The following is a 19685-nucleotide window of genomic DNA, read 5'->3' as shown; positions in this document are numbered from 1 at the left end:
GCAAAATTATGGAACAAAATATATCGAAAGTATTGGTAGAGAAATTCTTTTAGAATACTGGAAAACTTTGGGTATCTTTGAGATAAGAAGAGAAGATTGCTGAGTATGGGATGAAAAGGAGAGCTCTCATGGAATTTAGATACCATGACCTCTACTTTACCATGAGACACAGTCATCTGGGAGAGAGGAAGATGGCGTGGCTTAGTGGCTGGAGGATAATAGTGAATGTTTGACGTAGCCACTTCAGGAAATGGGTAAGTGAGCCAACTAGCTGAGGCTCAAAATCATAAATAATGCAACAAATTAGAAAGTACTGTTACACAATTTTCTTGGCAATCCAAAAGCAGATTGGAAAAAGCAGATGGTTGGGTTGATTCACATTCAGGGATTGGCAGAGGAGATGCAGTGTATTGAGGTCATGGAGTGGAAGGAATTGGAAATGCTAGTAAAAAAGTGGTTGAAACAACTGACCTCATAAACCAAGGGTGGAAAAAGCAAAATCAATGAAAAATTAACAGGTGAAGGAAGTGATCGAGAAGACATGCTTCTAAAAATTTAGAAGGAGAATTATAAAAGAGAGTGAAAGATGTGGAAAGGTGAGAGAATGGTCGTTGTATGAGATCTCTGAGATAGAGTTATTATGAGTGATAAAATCTAGAATGTGGCCATGGGAATGTGCAGCTGCAGTGGAAGATGTCAAGGAATTTAAAAGCTAGTACCCCATTTGTATAATAAATGTAACCCAGAATGCTAAGCGGAGAAGGCAATGGCAACCGACTCCAGTACTCTTGCCTGGAAAATCCCATGGACTGAGGAGCCTGGTAGGCTGCTGTCTATGGGGTCGCATGGAGTCGGACACGACTGAAGTGACTTAGCAGCAGCAGCAGCAGCAGCAGCAGAATGATAAGACTCAGAACAGCAAAAAATACCCATGACCCTGAGCCCAAATCTTTAATCACTGTGAAAATGTGATATGAAGATCAGTAAAAGGCAGAGATGTGGATGGGAAGAGAATGATGTATCAAGAGGATGTCAGAGAAGGAGCAAAGAAGAATTATAGTTTGAAAACCACGAGAGAGCCAGGGAAATGTCAAGTCCATCTCCTGGTCTTGAGAATCACTGTCACTTACAGGGAAGTTCATGGTCAGGAGGACGTCAGGTTTCCATTATAGCAAAAAAGAAAAAAAATTTTTTTTAATATTGTTAGGGAAAAGTTAGAAATAGAGGAAAGTTTATTAGCAACAGAATGGTATTTTAGAAGATAAAGTGAGATCAGTAGGAGAAAAAGCAAGCTAAGTTGTATGGGATAGAGCACAAAAAAGAAGTGACTAGAGACGTTATATAAGGGAGATAGGATGCTGAGAGGTACTCAAGAGTTTCAGGGAGGTAAGAGAAGAAATATGAATGGAATTATGATGCTAAATTCTGACTGACTACTATTTGTGGGAGATGAAGCAAAAGAAGCTGAGAGAGAGATTAATACAACCAAAACACTAATTATGTCTAAATATTGTTTGGAAGACATAAAAGATGGTGACATATATACAATGAAAACACTAAATTTTGGCTTCATATTGTGTAGGAGAGATGAAGCAAAATGAAGATGATCTGAAAGGAATACCTCTTATTAGTATAGACTCTGCTTTAAAGTTTTAGAATTCAGACTTAAACATTTTGTCCAGGGAAAAAAGCATCTACTTACCTTCTTCAATCACAACTTTCTCCACATATTTATCGTTCAATATTGAAAATACATTGAGTGCCTGATTTACAGTGACCATAATTCTGTTCCAGTTCCCCTGTTGGCCCAGATTTCTCATTTGTTTGCTTATTATTTGTTGACATATAGTTCACATGTCATAAATTTACCACTTTCAAGTGTCTAATTCAATGATGTTTAGTGTATTCACAGGGTGGTACAGTATTATTGTATCATACAGTATTGCAATAAGGTTGAACGCCACCACTGTCTAATTCCAGAACATTTTCCTCACTCATCCTCACATCTTTGATTTCTATGGATTTTCCTATTCTGGACAGTAGCCCTAACTGGAATCATGCAATATTTGACCTTTCGCATGTGGCTTCTTTCATTCAGCATAACGTTTTGAAGGTTCATCCATGTCATAGCATGTGAAACTTAGTATCAAAATGTCATTCCTTTTTCTGACTAAATAATATTCCATTGTATGGAGATATATTTTTGTTGATACATTTATCTAATTGGTAGACATTTGCATTGTTTCCTCTTTTTGGCTGTTATGAATTGTGGATAATGCTGCTATAAACATTGGAGTACAGTTTTTTTGTGTGAATGTATGTTTCAATTGTTTTGAATATATACCTAGGAGTGGAATTGCTGAATCATGTGACTCTATGTTTAATTCTTTGAAAAACTGACAAACTGTTTCCCAAAGCAGGTGCACTATTTTAAATTCCTACTGGCAGTGTATGGAGGTTCCAGTTTTTCCACTTTATCACCAACACCAGTTATTTTCCATTTAAAAAAAAATTATAGCCCTCCTAGTGCCTGTGAAGTGGTATGTCATAGTTCTGATTTGCATTTCCCTTATGACCATGTTAAACATATTTTCATGTGCTCAATCTCCCTTTGTATATCTTTTTTGGAGAGATGTCTGTTCAAATTATTTACCTATTTTTGACTAGGTTATTTGTCTTTTTGTTGTTGGTTATAAGAGCTCTTTATATATTCTGGATACTTGACCCTTACCACTAAATGATTATAAATATTTCCTGTATTTTATGAGCTATCTCTTTATTTTCCTGATAAGGAAATCTTTATCCTTGATTTCAAGATGTTCTTGGACAAGAAAACATTTAAATTTTTATGAGGTCCAGTTTATTTCTTTGGTTGCTTGTGCCCTAGGTGTCATATCTAAGAACGTGGCATATTTATAAATATATCCCTTATCCCTCTCAAAGTGTCACAGTAGACAATAAGTTATATGGACACTACTAATAACAGTCTCAGGGATAGGTAATTAGAAGTCCCTGGGATGAGTAAATACTCACTTATTTTATCCTTACTTCACCATAGCCAGTGTCATCATTTGGCATCTCTAAAGAAAATCTGCCAGCAGTTACAGTTGCCATTTTGTATACTTAGTCATCAAATATAGTACATTGATCACCTACCATGTGTCAAGCACCTGTCCAAAGGGGGAAAAATTACCCCTGGAAATTGCGAAGAGAAAACTTTTAAAAGTCCTTATTTTTTTTTGGTAAAAGTGATATAAACAAAAACAAATAATGAAAAGATTAAAAACCCTGTAAGTCTATTGCTCAAATACCATTATTTCACTTTTATGTATTCTCTTATCATCTTTGTTTATAAACACACCCATATTTTAGTGCAGTTAAGTGATAAAGGGATTTTATATTTTTCTTTTTTAAAACAATATTTTATCATAATACTTAAGAAAAAGATTTTTTTTTTAAATTTTGATCTCAAGGAGTGTAAGGAAGAGGAAGCAGACAAAAGGAGAAAATGTGTAAGTCAATAAAATATTATTAAGATAAGCAAGTATGGCCTGTAAATGGATTTGTGCTCTGGTCTGTGAATGCCTGTAGGTTAGCAAATCGAGTTCGAGAGTATGTAATTCTATTCCATATTATTAACATTTCTCTTTTCTTTCTGATCTATGACTCTGGCTCCACTGATTATCTTAACTATATTATATGGTTAATTTAATTTCTAGCTATTGTTCATGCAAGTCAGTTAAATATTTGCATCTAAATAGGTTCTTAATTCTAAGTCTAAAGCTAAACAAGTTTGACATATAAACTAATTTTTATTAGAATTCCTTCAGCAATAATGTGTCCCAGAGGAATTAATAATAGATCTATCTTCATAAATGCAGTAACTGATAAGAATTTTCATATTTATTATATATAATTTTTCCTCATGAATTATAATTCAGCAAGAATACTATTATGTTTTGCCCTTTTACTGAGTAAATTCAATTTCTTGAGGTAGACAAATAATCTTTGATTATGAATTTTACAACGAATTATTTGAATTGTAATATCACATTATCTTGTGTGATTAATATTCCAATACATTTAATTTTTAAGTGGATGATCATCCATCATAAGTTTTTACATTCAGATGTCTGCAGTTGGTGAATAAAGTTCTGGTGGGATGCCTTATATGCTACTTATAAAGGATGCTGCTGCTGCTGAGTCGCTTCAGTCGTGTCTGACTCTGCACCATCCCATAGACGGCAGCCCACCAGGCTCCCCCGTCTCTGGGATTCTCCAGGCAAGAACACTGGAGTGGGTTGCCATTTCCTTCTCCAATGCATGAAAGTGAAAAGTGAAAGTGAAGTCGCTCAGTCGTGTCCGACTCAGCGACCCCATGGACCGCAGCCCACCAGGCTCCCCCATCCATGGGATTTTCCAGGCAAGAGTACTGGAGTGGGTCGCCATTGCCTTCTCCGTATAAAGGATGAAACATTCCTAAATGAAAGCACTAAATTCCTTTCTTAAGTTGCCTATCTGCAGGTAAACAGTGTACCTGCCTAAAGAGCTTGCAGCTGAAATTGAAGATTTGTGTACTATTCTTCAGTCCTGCCTCTGGCTTGACCTATCCTATTCCTTGGGCTTTGGCTCATATTTAGAAGTGAGTGGCTAATGTCATTAAATTTTGCTCCTTCACCTTGATATACTCCATGATTAATTTGGCTTATGATAGTGTTTCCTGTGGTTCCCCTCAGGAACTTTCTGGCAGGGAAAAATTTGACAGGCTGACCAAGGAGTCTTCTCATTCCTCTCAGCCCCGCTTTTATTGATTCCCAACAGACACCTCCTTCCCGCTTCCTGGAATCAGCTCTGGATCCCATCATCCAGAGCCTCCTCTCCCTGGCCACAGTGAATTTGTTGCTGCTTGGTCCTCCCTCTTTCCACTGAAACCTTCTGGTCCTGCTGTTTACTTCTTCAGGGTCACAGTCTCCCTATCTTCCAAGGTGAAAACTCTATGAAAGAAGTAGCCAGAAGAGATCTCCAGGATTTTCTCTCCCATCTCAGGATACAGCATTCAACATGGACTTCCTAAAGCCTGTTTCCTTGTCTTTCTAATGAAAGCCAGAGGAATGACTCCTAACCATGAGATTTTATTTATTTATTCATTCATGGCCATGAGGCCTGTGGGATCTCAGTTCTCTGACCAAGAACGGAACCTGCGCCCTCACAGCTGTGGAACCGGCTGCCTTCCACAGCTGTGGAAGTGCAGAGTCCTAACCACTGATCCACCAGGGAAGTGCCTAACCGTGCGATTTTAAAGTCAGATATGAAGGAAAAGGGTATCATAGCAAACTACAGAACCATTTTAGGTCTTCATTCCTTGCCAGTTATGCCTCCCTATGAGGAGATAAATAGGAGATAGCAGTTTTCCCCCTCAAGTCCATGTGATTGACTGATACCAATCTCATACACAGAAGCTTATGTTTATATGGCCAGTGGTAAGAAAATTACTATGAATACAAATTTGATGTGCCATATGCATATGACTTTGCTTTGACATATGACAGTAACGGTTAAAAGAAAAGCAAATAAGTGAAAATAATTTCATGGAGGTAGCAGGATCCTATCTTTGTTTCTTTGAATTAAAAAAAAATAGTTGTATTTTCAAGGTGATGCTAATAATAAAATTTTAAAATAAATGTATGACTACATACCTGTAAAAGAAAGACTTGTGAAGGTGTTTAACATATCTTATACAGTTTTTAATATATGTGGTACTATATTAAATATAGTGGACAAGATAACAGACAAGGATTCAGAAGACCTGGTTTTAAAATCTTACTTATGGAATCTTGTTCCAAACATAGACAAATTACTTAGCTATCCTGGGGTTTGGTTTCTATTTCTGTTCACTGTGAAGGGATTTTTGAAAGAATAGCAATAGAATATTTGAATTTAAAAATTGGAGAGCTTAGAGATCCTGTAGTACAACATGGTTGTGTTCCAGAGGAGGGAATTGAGGCCCAAAGATACTAACTGACTTGCTTATAAAATATATGCTGGCAACGTTAGGACAAAACCATAAAGTTTATGCACATATAAAACACTATTTCTTAATCTGATCAGAGAATGAGAAGTTGAAAGAGATATTAAGGGTCCTAGTCAAGTATGAACATAATTTGCAGTCGATTCTTATGTAACAGCTGTGTAGTTGCAGATTTGCCTTCGCTCCATATTCCTGCTCAGAAATACCAACTCTGAATTTAACTGCTTCTTCCCAGATTACCGTTAATCCCTTGTGGCTCAGACAGCAGAGAATCTGTCAGCAATGCTGGAGACCCGGGGTTTGATCCCTGGGTAGGGAAGATTCCCTGGAGAAGGGAATGGCAACCCACTCCAGTATTCTTGCCTGGAGAATTTCATGGACAGAGGAGTCTGGCGGGCTATAGTCCAAGGGATTGCAAAGAGTCTGACATGACTGAGCGACTAACCCTTTCATTTTCACTTTCCAGGTTAGATGGTCTACTATTACCTACTTACCCTCATGGATCAAGGTCTATACTATGTTGTAAGTACTTCTTGGCTGAATATTTATAGTAGTAGATTCCCTACTGAAGAAAATCCTGTCTGTAGCCAAAAGTTCTTAATAGAAACTTAGTTCTAAAAGCAGTCACAGATGACAGCAAGCTCAGCAGTACATTGACAAATGATGCTTGATAGACCAAAAAGTAGAAAGCTGTATCACAAAAGGCCAGCAGATCTTTTGTTGGAGTGGGAGGTATCAGTGTCATTTTAAGGCTTCAGATCACACTGAAATTGACAGAGTGGAAGCTGTGCCCAACCCATGAGTTTTGTGACATGAGCTTGCCACATGCATACTCCAGTCTCCTTGATGGCTTCATAAATATTGAGGAAACTCTGCTCCCAGGAACACTAGTTCTAAAAGACATTAGTGTGCGTTCCTTTAAAATACACACACACACACACACATTATATTCCATTGCCAAATAAGAGTGGGAAACACTGCTTGAAATGCAGTCTACTAATATGCCTAATGACTAAGAAACAGCTATAAAATGTTAACATATAGGTTTTCTCAAATTTATTTAAGAATGCCTTTTTAAAGGAACAATTGTTGACATCTTGAGGAGTACAATCTAGAGCAGGAGTGTAGAGCTTCATGGGTACACAAGAGTCCCATTGTTTGGGTAGTACTGTTCTACTATCATTGAATTTTATACTCTAAGGGATAGAAGCAATCTTAAAGGGTATCTATCATTTCCAGTTTTCCAAATGTATAGTGGTTGGAACCTAGAGTTATAGCAGATGGGTTTGAATAATAAAGCAAGATATCACGTAGCTGGTCAAATGGGTAATTACAGGTTTACTTCTTCATTTTTACATGCACCATTAATCACCAACAATTCTACTTCTAAGAATGCTTCCTTTATTGTGGGGGAAATTATTCCTTTACAGAAAGCAAGAAAATGTAGTATGATGCATTTTAGGATAAGTATAGAGTAAAGGGGCTTCCCTGGTGGCTCAGAGGGTAAAGCGTCTGTCTGCATGTAGGAGACCCAGATTCCATCCCTGGGATGGGGAGATCCACTGGAGAAGGAAATAGCAACCCACTCCAGTACCCTTGCCTGGAAAATTCCATGGATGGAGGAGCCTGGTAAGCTACAGTCCATGGGGCTGCAAAGAGTCACACATGACTGAGCAACTTCACTTCATAAAGTAAAGAGAAAGTATATAGAAGTCTCCCTTCCTTCAGCAGGTAACTGATGAATGCCTTCCGTGTGCCCAGCAGGGACACCCAGTAAGTTGACCAGCTGGAGTAAGTTGGGAGTAGAGAGGTAAGGTAAGTGCCCCAAAATGCTGGCTATCATTTGACAATGGGCAACATGCCAGTTATTTCTATTATATTTTGAATCCTCAGTACACCTCAGAGAGGGAGATGTTGCTCTCATTTGAAAGGGAGGAAACTGAGATATGAAGAAGTTTTCCCTAGGTCAAGCCTACTAAGTGGTAGAATTAGGCTATGAACACGTTACCAGATTCCAAAGCTATATGCTACAAGCTTCATCTTTATTGTGACTTAAAAATCTCAGCTTGAGATTGAACAAAGTATAATAGTATTTAGTTGAGAGGTGAAACATTTCCGTTTGGTTAAAACGAAACTCGTTTTTCAGAATTCTGTCCTTGCTGTTGTCTCTCTTTTTCTCTTTCATTGTATTAGCTGTCCGCTCCATGCAGCAAAGTTCTGAATCTAGAGCTCTCATTCTGACCCCTCTCCTATGCTGTAGTCCTTTCTCCATTTCTCCACTGTCACCTCAAATGTGGCGTATTAATAATTAAACTTATTACTTTCTCCGCCTAATTTAATTTTCTTAGTCACTTGGGCTCAAAGTTTGGACCCATCTTTGAATCTTTGGTAAAATTAGTTGTTGGACTCAACGATACTATTATGTATCCCTTCCAGCTCTAAAATTCTAGTGTTGTTATTCTTGTACCAGATAGTCAAAATGAATCACTTTCTCTGCTTTGGCCCAAGAATAAATAATTTTATGCTCAAACTGTTTTCCAGGATTATTTCTATATCTAACGGAGCATATTCTATTCATCCATTGTTATGCATTCTCAAAGTCCATTTTAAATGCCATATTTCTTTTTTTTTTTTTGAAGATAGATAGCTGCCATTTAATGAACACATACTATGTGCCAAGCACTTGATATATTTTCGCTTATTTTATTTTTAGCCGTGCAGCACGTGGGATCTTAGTTTCTCGAACAGGGATTGAACCCAAACCCAAGCATTGGAAGCACAGAGTCCCAACCACTGGAGTGCCAGAGAAGTTCCTAAGTGCCATCTTTCTTTGAGCCTCCCAATTGGACTTCACAGTATTTGCTCTCTCCTTCAGGATCTAGAATATCTTCGTACCTTTCTCAGCATAGTTCACAGTACCCCCCCACACACACACACGTGTGTGTGTGTGTGTGTGTGTGTGTGTGTGTGTGTGTATCAAGTGGGAAAAAGAGGATGCCTGGAGGGATGCTTGGTGAGGGATGGAGCCTGAACAGGGTGGGGAGGGCTCGATGACTGGGATGAGGACAGGGTTTGGGAGAACGGGTAAGGAAAGAGAAAGAGGGGCGTGCGGTGGCTAATTTAGGGGTTTCACACCTTAGTGGGGTGAGGGCAGCATCCTCCAAAGGAAGAGATGGCAGCAATGGTGATTACTTAAATACAGGATAGGTGTTCAAACAATAAATATCTGAAAAATGGGATCCAGAATGTTCTCTGTAGTAAAGAGTTACAAATGTGGAAGGGAGGATAAACTATGAATAGAATAAACTATATGATGCTAGATTGGAGGTATTACTGTGAAATACAGGTTTTCAATATATGTTGTTAAAAAAGAAATACAGCTGTAAATGTATATGTAAGTACACATACACAGATGTACTGTATGTGTGTGTTAAGGTACAAATATTCCCTAGCTGGAAAGCCTAAGACAGCCTGAATGGTGATACCCCAGTAATAGTGAGCATGCCTAGTGTTGCCCACTTCTCCTCCTGCCTGAAGTCTTTCCCAGCATCAGGGTCTTTTCCAATCAATCAGTCAATTCTTTGCATTAAGTGGCCAAAGTATTGGAGCTTCAGCTTCAGCATCAGTCTTTCCAATGAATGTTCAGGGTTTTTTGCTTTAGGATTGACTAGTTTGATCTCCTTGCAGTCCAAGGCTCTCAAGGGTCTTCTCCAGCACCACAATTTGAAGCATCAGTTCAGCGGTCAGCTTTCTTAATGGTTCAACTCTCACATCCCTGCATGACTACTGGAAAAACCATAGCTTTGACTATATGGGTCTTTATCAGCAAAATGATGTCTCTGCTTTTTAATATGCTGTCTAGGATTGTCATTGGAAGGACTGATGCTGAAGCTGAAGCTCCCAGGCGGCCCTAGTGATAAAGAGCCCACCTGCCAATGTCGGAGAGGTGCTGGTTAGATCGCTGGGTTGGGAAGATCCCTTGGAGGAGGAAATGGCAACCCACTTCTTGCCTGGAGAATCCCATGGATAGAGGAGCCTGGCGGGCTATAGTCAATAGGGTCGCAAAGAGTTGGCCACTAATGAAGTGACTTAGCAAGCAGGCATGTGCTTATTAGGAAGACATATATTTAACCTTCCCTGGTGGTTCAGACAGTAAAGCTTCTGCCTACAATGCGGGAGACCCGAGTTCAATCCCTGGGACAGGAAGATCCTCTGGCGAAGGGAATGGCAACCCACTCCAGTACTCTTGCCTGGGAAATCCCGTGGACAGAGGAGCGTAGTAGGCTATAGCCCATGTGGTCGCAAAGAGTCAGACACGACTGAGCGACTTCGAAGTATTTAGGGACAATGTGGCACCCTCTCAGTAACTTAGATCTCAAATGGTTCGGGAAGGAAAATGTTCTCTACACTAGAAGAACTTTTGTACGTTTGCGCTTATTTCAAAATAAAAATTGTAAAATCAGATTCAAAATGCTGAGTATACTAGAAAAACTCAATTGACTTGGGGGCCAAGAGGTTTTTATCTCAATTTCTCCCCTGGCTGGGGTGTGTGACCTTAGCCAGGCCCCAGAGTTTCGGGCTGTAAGACTACAAAGCTCTCTAAGGGTCCTTTCCATGTCTACACCCACCCACGTACACTTCCTGCCTGAATTTCTTCAGGCCCTAGTCGTGTTCAGATGCCCGAAGGCTGTCCCCAAGGATTCTGGCTGGCGTTGGAAACAAACAAAAATGGGTGTGGCCAAGCTCTCCAGACTGCAAAGCTGCTGCCCTGGCTTCAACTTGGGCCGCAGTCTCCTTCATCGCTCTTTCGGCGGTGGAGAACTCACGCCTGCCAGAGTGGGCGCTCGATAGCTCGGCGGCCGGCTGGCGGGGCCTCGGATCGGCGGTGCGGTGCGGGGCGGGCTCCCAATCGCTGGCTCCCGCCGCACTCCAGGCTCCGAGCTTTCCGGCCCCGCCCCGCGCGAGCCCCTCCCGCCCCGCTGTCTCGCAGTCGCCGCCGCCGGCGAGTCCCGGTGCTACCCTGCCGCACTGTGTAGCCGATAGAGTGGCTGGGCTGGGACGGGCGCTGAGTCGTGAGGGGACGCCGCGGGTGAGCAGTCGGGAATCCCAGGAGTGAAGGCGGCTCTGGGCGCGAGGGGGCGGTGTCCGGGCTGCCTGCCGGCGGGGAAGAAACACACCCCGGGGGCCTGCACCGTGAGTTGAGCTGCTTGGGGGTGCGCGGGGTGGTCGCGGCAGCCAAGAGGTGGAGGAAGTTGGGACCCCGGGAGCAGGAACAGGTCGAAGGATTAGGTGTCCTGGTCGAAGGGGCCGGAGCCCGCCGAGGAGGGGATCTACAGGGGCGCGGGGACGGCCGAATTGCCAGTGCAGTCGGTCCTTCTTCCTGGGCTCTGGGAAAGTGTGTTTCACCCGAGCACAACAGGTAGGCGTGGACTCTGGCCTCGCAGGCTGGAGCCCCCGGGCGTGCGAAGAAGGTCGGAAGGTCGGAGCCCGCCTAGCCGGCGCGCCGCTCCCCGGATCCGCCCTAGCGGCGCCCGCAACGTCGGGGGTTGGCTCGGAGCAGGGCCCCAACCCGGGCTTCGGGCGAGGTTCTCCGGACGCCCGCGAGCAACCCTGGAGGCGGGTTTCCTGAAGCAGTAGAGACTGGATACTGGATAGTCTTTCGCAAAGAAAGCGAGCCTTTGCTGGGCTAGCTTTTGCTTAGTACAAGGAAACATTTCTTAACCCTGCTCTCGGTCAGCACAGCGTCATTGCAAGGGATTGTAAAGTCTTTGGAAACTTTTAAGAAGCGCTTTATGATACTAGTCACAGTAATGCATACCTCTGGCAAGATGATTTTCATAACAGTCAAGTCAAATAATGTCTGTCAGATGATTTGAGCTCTTTTATGAAAGGTCATAATTATACATTCTTTTTCCGTGCAGTCATTTATTCAGCAAATACTCAGCGCCTTTTATGTTCAGGCTGAGCGCCCTTAAGGACCTTAGAGAGTAGAAAAGACGTTAAAAGGAGGGAAAAGGGGGACCCGTAAGTATGGTTCAGAACTTTGTCAGAGAAAATACTCTGAAGAGATTAAAGTGGAAGGAAAGCAGAAGTGTCCTTGAAGCTGGGCATTAGGCGGATGGGGAAAGGAGAATTGTCCTGTTTCGCAAACATTTTAGAAAGTATGTCTTGAAGAAAATGATTTTAGATCAGTATTGAAGCCGATGGTTATCTTACATTTTAAACACCATGGATTTTTTTTTTCCCTTTAATGAAATGGGTAGCAGGCAGGGTTTATAACATAAGAATAGGGACAGTTGGAAAAAGTAGTTATTTATATAGAGAGCTTTAGTGCTACAAGCCTCCTGAATTGACAACAGACCTGAATTTTAGCTTAAGCGCCTCCACTACTGTTATGGATGTTAGCTTACTTTTCTCTTCTTTTCATCTTTATATCTTTATGACTTTAGTAACAGAAAATACATAGCCAAACTAAAATTTTGAAAAATTGCCCAAATAATACATTCTCTAAGAAGAAAAATTAAAAAAATTTTGTCTTTAGGCAATGCACATATCTTCCTTTCTTCAGCTTTATTTCAAAAAGAGGACTGAGACAGTTTATAATCTTAAGACTTCACTGAATCTTCTTTCATTAACTATCCATAGTATAGTTAATGGGTTTGAACAGCCCTTAAGTGGGATCTTAGTCCTCTCATGTAAAAGCATTTCTGCATTTTAAGGAGAGTGCCAAAACTGGGAAACTGTTATTAAATTTCATTTAAGAAAAGAATTAACTGAGGCCTGAGGAATTAGTAGAGATTTGTTTGTATCATTTAATTGAATCTTTTGTCTAGTTGTAGTATTAAATTCGTTGAAATTACACTAGGGGTCAGTAATTGGCAGGCAGATCCAGCCTGCTGCCAGTTGTTATAAAGTTGTACTGGAACATAACCACACTCTTTTATCTATTTATAGCTGTTAATGTGTTGTTTATGAGTAGTTGTGATAGAGACTGTGTGGTCCATATAGCCTAAAGTATTTACTCTCTGGTCTTTTACAGGAAAGAATTGCTGACACTGTACTAGAACTCTACAAACTCTTAGTCACTGTATCTTTTGTGAGAGGAAGTAGGTTAAGTTCAGTTTTTATTATTTTTCTTACTTTTTTAGTTGTGTCAGGAGGACTACTGCATCCTATAAATGCTTCTGGATCCTAGATGTGTAATGTTGGGAAAAGGTCATGGCTTTTCAGTCATAATTACCTAGTAAGTTTTAATTTCAGCATTTCTCGCCTTTTGGAAGGCTAGAGAAAGGGAAGGATTTTTGTGTGTTTCTAACAGCTTTATAACTTCTACTTTTAATTTGGATCTGGTGTGGACTTTTTTAATTTAGTAAGCTCTTTTTAAGGTATTTCTGTTTTTCACAAATAACAGTTATTTTTACTTGAACATTTTTTTTTTTTACTATGAATCTAGTGACATTGATTCAAAGACTAGACAGAAAATTATTCACAGTGTAACAGCATGAAGTCAAAGATATATCTACAGTAAGACCCAATGGGAAATTGGAACCCTTGAAACAGACACGCAGCAGATTGAAATTGGAGCATATTGTTCTGAATCATGTTTGAACTTCTTTTTTTTAATAGTAACAACTTAAAAAATAAGTATTTCTAGAAAAGAAACATAATATAGTCATAAGCTAAACTAAGTCACTTCAGTCGTGTCTGACTCTGTGCGACCCCGTGGATGGCAGCCCACCAGGCTCCCCCGTCCCTGGGATTCTCCAGGCAAGAACACTGGAGTGGGTTGCCATTTCCTTCTCCAATGCATGAAAGTGAAAAGTGAAAGTGCATAATGTTATGTTTATGCTGCATAAGAAATTAGAACTAATTATGTGACAGGAAAGAATGTAAAGTTGTGTGAGGTGGTATTTAAGTATTAAAGCAGAGTATATACTTTTGCCAATTTTGAAACCATGGTTCTAACTTCTCTAAAATATTTTATATATGTACTTCTTTCCTAGTTTATGCTTCTCTATGGATATATTACAACATCTATCTATATTCTTTTCTGTTGCACTTGTAGATTTCTGTATGTTGAATTTATGCATGTTTTTGTGTATTAAATATATAGTCAAAACATTACCTCACTTATTCCATACATTTTTATGTAAGTAAAATTATTAGGAAGTTGAAATTACCCATTGAAAAGCACAAAATTTTTTAAAAGGTATTTTGGGAGGAAATCTGAAAAGCAAAAAAAGAAAAAAGAAGCATATACAGGTACAGAATCCCTTAAGCTTAATTACAGAGTCCAAAAGGCACTTTTCTTAACTCATTTGGCAGCAGAACATGACCTGACCTGATAGGAAGCTGTTTATAGTCATTATTTATCCTACCTTTATGTGAATATGTTTATATTTTGCTGCAGAAATATCAGTGAATTTGATTGTGGAGTGCTGCCTGAGACGAGCTGGGGGTTAGAAGTAATAGATGATGTGTTCACTATATTACTTGGGTGGATGTGATGATGGCAGCCGGAAAACAAGGGAATAATGGAGTTGTTCCAGAGAGCTACACTTGTGAAGTTAAGAGCCCAGTTAGGCATCTGGCAGGGAGTCTGCTAAAACAAAACAAAACAAAAAACCCTCAGGTAGGGCCCCAGGAAGGTCAGAACTGTGGCTAAATTCTGGGCTAGGCACTTTATAAGATATGTTGTAAATTAGAAGTGGGAACCATGAAGAAAAGCCAAGATGTCAGACCATAGTGGGAATAAGGGTGACTCTGAGTGCTCACCAGGATAAAAGCCATGAAATGAACAATTAGAAGGGGGAAAAGGAGGGGATTCTAAAGCAGGTAGGGTCTAATGACTAAAGTAGGAAGTCCTCAGTAGCAGATTACTTGAGCACAAATACAGTGGTATTTTGGAAAACTGAGCAAGGATTCCTCTGCTCAGCTGGAGGAATACTGGCATCTTACACACTTTGCTCTTGAACTAAGTATCCCCATATTGCCTGCTTTTTAAAGTGTCTATATTAAATAGTATTTTGGTCTCTTCCATTACTGTTAGCTGCCTGCTTCAACTTCTTCATGCTCTCAATTAGTCTGCTCCTTCGCTTTTAATATGGGGCTCTACCCCACTCCAACTAGAATCCAGATAGCTGGATTATTAGTCATGTCTAGACTAAACTAAGAGTCAGCAGGCCCCGAGAGACAAGAAACTTATGTCAGTAAAGTTGATGATCTTTGAAACAGTTAATTGCTATGTATCTTTTTTTTAACTTTTTTGTTTGTTTGTTTTTTACTTCTTATTACTGAATTCTTTACTAGGTACCAGGTAGTGAGATTGCTTAGGTAGTGACTTTCAGATGAGTGTGGTGGGAGACATTAGAGTAAAATTTCTCTTTTAAAACTTGCCTTCTGGCACTGCAAAGTGTCCAGAGTGATATCTTTCTTCCCAGGGGGAGGTGGAAGAGTTGGTTTGTGGAATGAAGAGTGATAAAAATTGTCAAGAATAACCAAGGACTAAGCTAACACTGTTAGTCGCTCAGTTGTGTCAGACTCTCTGTGATCCCATGGAGGAGCCCACCAGGCTCATGGAATTCTCCAGGCAAGGATACTGGAGTGGATAGACCTCCCCTTCTCTAGGAGATCTTCCCAACCCAGGGATCGAACCCAAGGCTCCTGCATTGCAGGCAGATTCTTTACCGTCTGAGCCACCAGGGAAGACTAACGGTGTTAGTGTTAGTTACTTAGGGATTTGCTGTCTTGGTGGGAAGGGCCCTCTGGAAGTTGATGTCTCTAGTACACCTCACATTTTATCAAAAAGCCTCGAAGTACAGGAGACCTAAGTGGATAGTGAACTGATAAGAGAAAACAAAGTTATAAAGGTTAAATGCTTCAGTGGGCGTGGTAGTAACTGTCAGTGATTAGAAACTGTATGAAGAGTACATGAAGTAGTTGAAGGAGCATGGACATTGAAACTAGACAGATGTAGGCGTTACCTTCTTTCTTCTACTTCTTTCTTCACTTAAATCTTGGACAGATTTCTTAATTCTTTATCCTCATCTGTAAAATAAGGATGATAATATCTGAGTTTTAGTATTAGGGAAGGGTTTCCCTGGTAGCTCAGTTGGTAAAGAAATTGCCTGCAGTGCAGGATACCCGGGTCCAATCCCTGGGTCAGGAAGATCCCCTGGAGAAGGAAATGGCAACTCACTCCAGTATTCTTGTCTGGAGAACCCCATGGACAGAGGAGCCTGGTGGGCGACAGTCCATGGAGTCTCGAGAGACAGACACGATTTAGTGACTCAACTACCACAGTAGTAGGGAGATTCAATGAGATAGTGAATTAAAAGGTTCTAGTAAGGAAATCCTGAAGAAATGTTAAGTCTCTTTTCCTATCATTGCCTTGTTAGAGTTGGTTCTGCTGCTCAGCCCCCTGCGCCCTTCCCACCATACTTCCTTTTACCCTCTAAGGTTTTCTCTTTTTTAATCTGGAGGGAGAATGCCAGAGCTAGGCTACGCCAGAGGCCTCTTCTGGCAGCCTCCTTCACTGAATCCAGCTTCTGCCATTCTTCTCATCCTTAGTAGTAATCTGCAGCACTTGAGGAAAAACGGGAGGAAGGCAAAGGAAATTGCATACCTACTTTTGGCCCTTTCTTACCTCACTTTATCCATTTCTGTATAACTCCTGTTTCTTTCCTACTCCATTCTAGCTTCTCTGTCTTATAGGATGTGCTCCTTAATCAGTTCTTGGAGTTGAGTGAATCTGCCTTTCCAACTGATTTGTATTATGCCGTGATAAGCAGGTTTCACAGCATTTCTACCACATTTGCAGGAAGTATTTGAATCTAGGTACACTGAATGTATTTTCATTATATTGTAAAACAGGTTATTAGTGCTGTGTGCCTGGGTCATGTTGTCATATGACTTAAGAAACATGAATTAAATTGATTTTATGGGAATTGTATTCAGAATTCCAAAAATCAAATATTAAAATTTATGGTGCAACAAGCCATTTTTAGCTCAGAATGGGTATGGTGTGAAACTTGGTTGAAAGTTATGAATAACACAGATTTTTATGTGAACTGATAAATCATTTGGTTAATTAAAACTGTTCTTTTTTTCTTCACTCTTCTTCCAGGAGTAGTAAAGAAAAGATTGTTTATATTTAGAATTCTGAATGTTAGATAATTTGATCCAAAATATTAACCAGAAATAGCTACTTTTAAGTAGCAGTGTGACATTGTCTTGTTACATATTCTTCTACTTGCTATAAAAATCCTATCATAGTATAACTAAAAGGGAATTAAAAATTTTTTGAATTATAGTGGTCTCTAATGATTAGTATTTAAAGATTGTGCTCTATAGAACACTGAGTTCTCAGGATTCCCAGCAGGGGGAGGAAAAGAAAAAGGTAGAAATTGGGCAAAGGTCAGTACATAAAATATGCTGAGAAACGTCAGGTGCCATACATACACCACACACACACACACCCCCTTCTGGCAGTATATAATGTACATTACATATAGCACATGTGTGGAGACCCTCTATAGGAAGGAAGACTGCCAACTTGGTGTTTCCTGAAAAGATTAGGATTCCGTTCCCTCACATACAACACAAATCCTCATTTCCTCGTTCTTTTTCACTACTGTTCTACACAACGCTTTTTAGGAAACACTGCTTTACCTGTGGGGATGCTCTCAATAGATTAACCTGTTAAAATTTATGCACTTGTAGTTTCTACAATTACAGTTTTTAATGAGAGCCTGATAGTGTCTGAAAATGTCAAAGAATCATTTCTCTAATGATGGACTTGCAGGTTTTCAGTTTTCACCTCTCACAATGCTCTAATCAATGCTTACACTTCTGATATTTTCCTTTTCCTTTCTCTGCCACGAATTTTCAAAAACTCATGCTTTCGTCAGGTGGTTTTGATGTTTTTTGACTTCTTTATATTTTCCAAAAGAGTTGAACCTATTTGTACTGTCACTATAAACCTATCAGCTTTTCTAAAATCTCAGTTTGGCTGTGAAATTTTTGCATTTATAATATTTAGATTTAATGTACACATATTGAATCACTCAGCTAAATTCTTACTGAGCTTAATCAATATTGTACACTTAACATTTTAAGTATTTGACTAATGACAACTGGTTTATTTAGAGTTATTACAGAGTATTAGAATGTCTAAGTTCATATCAAGTAATATCATAGATTTGAATTTCATTGTCATTTTCCTGCTGTTTTCTAAAGCAATTTCGGTTTCTTTGGGCTTATCTAAAAATAATAAGTTAAATCTTTTTTACCCAAGGTAATAAATGAATTATAGGAGAGTAGGGGACACTCATCAGCTATTAAAATACCTATATTATCTAGTTTCCGTATTCTTTGTAGATGAATAGTGCTAGTTTTATTTTTTTTTTTTTAACATTTGGTTATTTCTAGTTAAAAACATCCTTTTACAAAGAAGACAAAGTGAAGTCAAAGACAGAAGCAAACAGGGCATGGGCTTCTCATAAGCTCTTGGTCCAAAACCTGGACGTGATTTTCCGCGTGGACAATAGGGGTGACTGGCCAGCAGAGGGATGACTTTGAGGGGGTGGCTGGAGCTGCAGCCTAGTCGCCTAGTCACCTCACCATGTGAGGATTAAATGAAAACTCCCATTATCATAGCACCTCAGCCTTCAGAGATTCTGTTAAGTTGGTTTAGGCTCAAAAAACTTTGTATTTTTTAAAAGCAACCAGAGTTGCTATTAACCAGAGTAGTCTATTTTGTTATAGGTCTACTATTTTGACATGCTCAGCTTTTTTAACAGTTTACCTACCTCATCTGTGTTCTTCCTTTTGCTGTTTTCCCAACACTGCCTTTTTAATTGTTTGACCCTTGTCCCTGAAGGAGTTGAGAGGTAAAACTGATTTTGTGATTTACCGAAAGGTGTAGGGCAAAATATTGGGGCTTCCCAGGTGACTCTACTGGTAAAGAATCCACCTGCCAGTGCAGGACCTGCAAGGGACGCAAGTTCGATCCCTGGGTTGGGAGGATCCCCTGGAGGAGGGCATGGCAACCCAGGTGATTCTTGCCTAGAGAATCGCCTGGACAGAAGAGCCTGGCAGGCCACAGTCCATAGGGTCACAAAGAGGTGGAACGACTGAGCATGCCCACATGCGTGGGGAAATCGGCAGAGTGAGCCCAGATACAAAGTAAGGCCCCACCTCCACCGCCATGCTCTGTTTGTTCTACACTTTTGTCCCTTACATCTTAATGTCAAAAATGCTGTTTTCCCTTTTTTTCCGGTGGAAAGGTTTCCTAGCACTGAGGAAAGAGAATGAGCTTTGTTCCCAAAGAGACCTGGGTTTGTTCTCATCTCTCCTGTTTACTGGCATCAAAGTTTTTTTTTTTTAATGTAAAATGGGGACCAGTAATACTTGCTTTCTTTCCTGTGATGATTAGAGATTTAAGCACCTAAAAAGATCTTGGCTCAGTGAATAATAGCTGCTTTTCTGCAGGGCAGCAGTGGAGATGCAGACAGACCAGACTTATGGACAGAGAGCAGGAAGGAGACAATGGGACAAAAGGAGAGAGTAGTATTGAAACATATACATTACCATGTGTAAAATTAAGACAGCCAGTGGAAATTTGCTGTATGATGCAGGGAGCTCAAATCTGGTGCTC

General features: G+C 40.1%; 1 protein-coding gene across 8 annotated transcripts in view; it reads left to right on the top strand.

The window, feature by feature from the left end:
* The window catches only part of HEATR5A (HEAT repeat containing 5A), a 129340-nt gene that overhangs the window by 20533 nt on the left and 89122 nt on the right, over positions 1-19685 (top strand). For 2 of the 8 annotated variants that reach the window (XM_027521777.1, XM_027521778.1), the window contains exons 2-4: positions 6495-6550; positions 7757-7843; positions 13068-13134. The gene's annotated coding sequence lies outside the window, so the exon portion shown is untranslated. Of the gene's footprint in view, positions 1-6494; positions 6551-7756; positions 7844-11019; positions 11222-11428; positions 11448-13067; positions 13135-13252; positions 13272-19685 lie in introns of those variants that run through there. The other 6 variants (XM_027521771.1, XM_027521769.1, XM_027521772.1 and 3 more) reach the window with 6 other exon arrangements.

Source organism: Bos indicus x Bos taurus, chromosome 21 (assembly GCF_003369695.1).
Source record: "Bos indicus x Bos taurus breed Angus x Brahman F1 hybrid chromosome 21, Bos_hybrid_MaternalHap_v2.0, whole genome shotgun sequence".
Classification (NCBI taxonomy): domain Eukaryota; kingdom Metazoa; phylum Chordata; class Mammalia; order Artiodactyla; family Bovidae; genus Bos; species Bos indicus x Bos taurus.
This window is presented reverse-complemented; position numbering and strand designations above follow the sequence as displayed.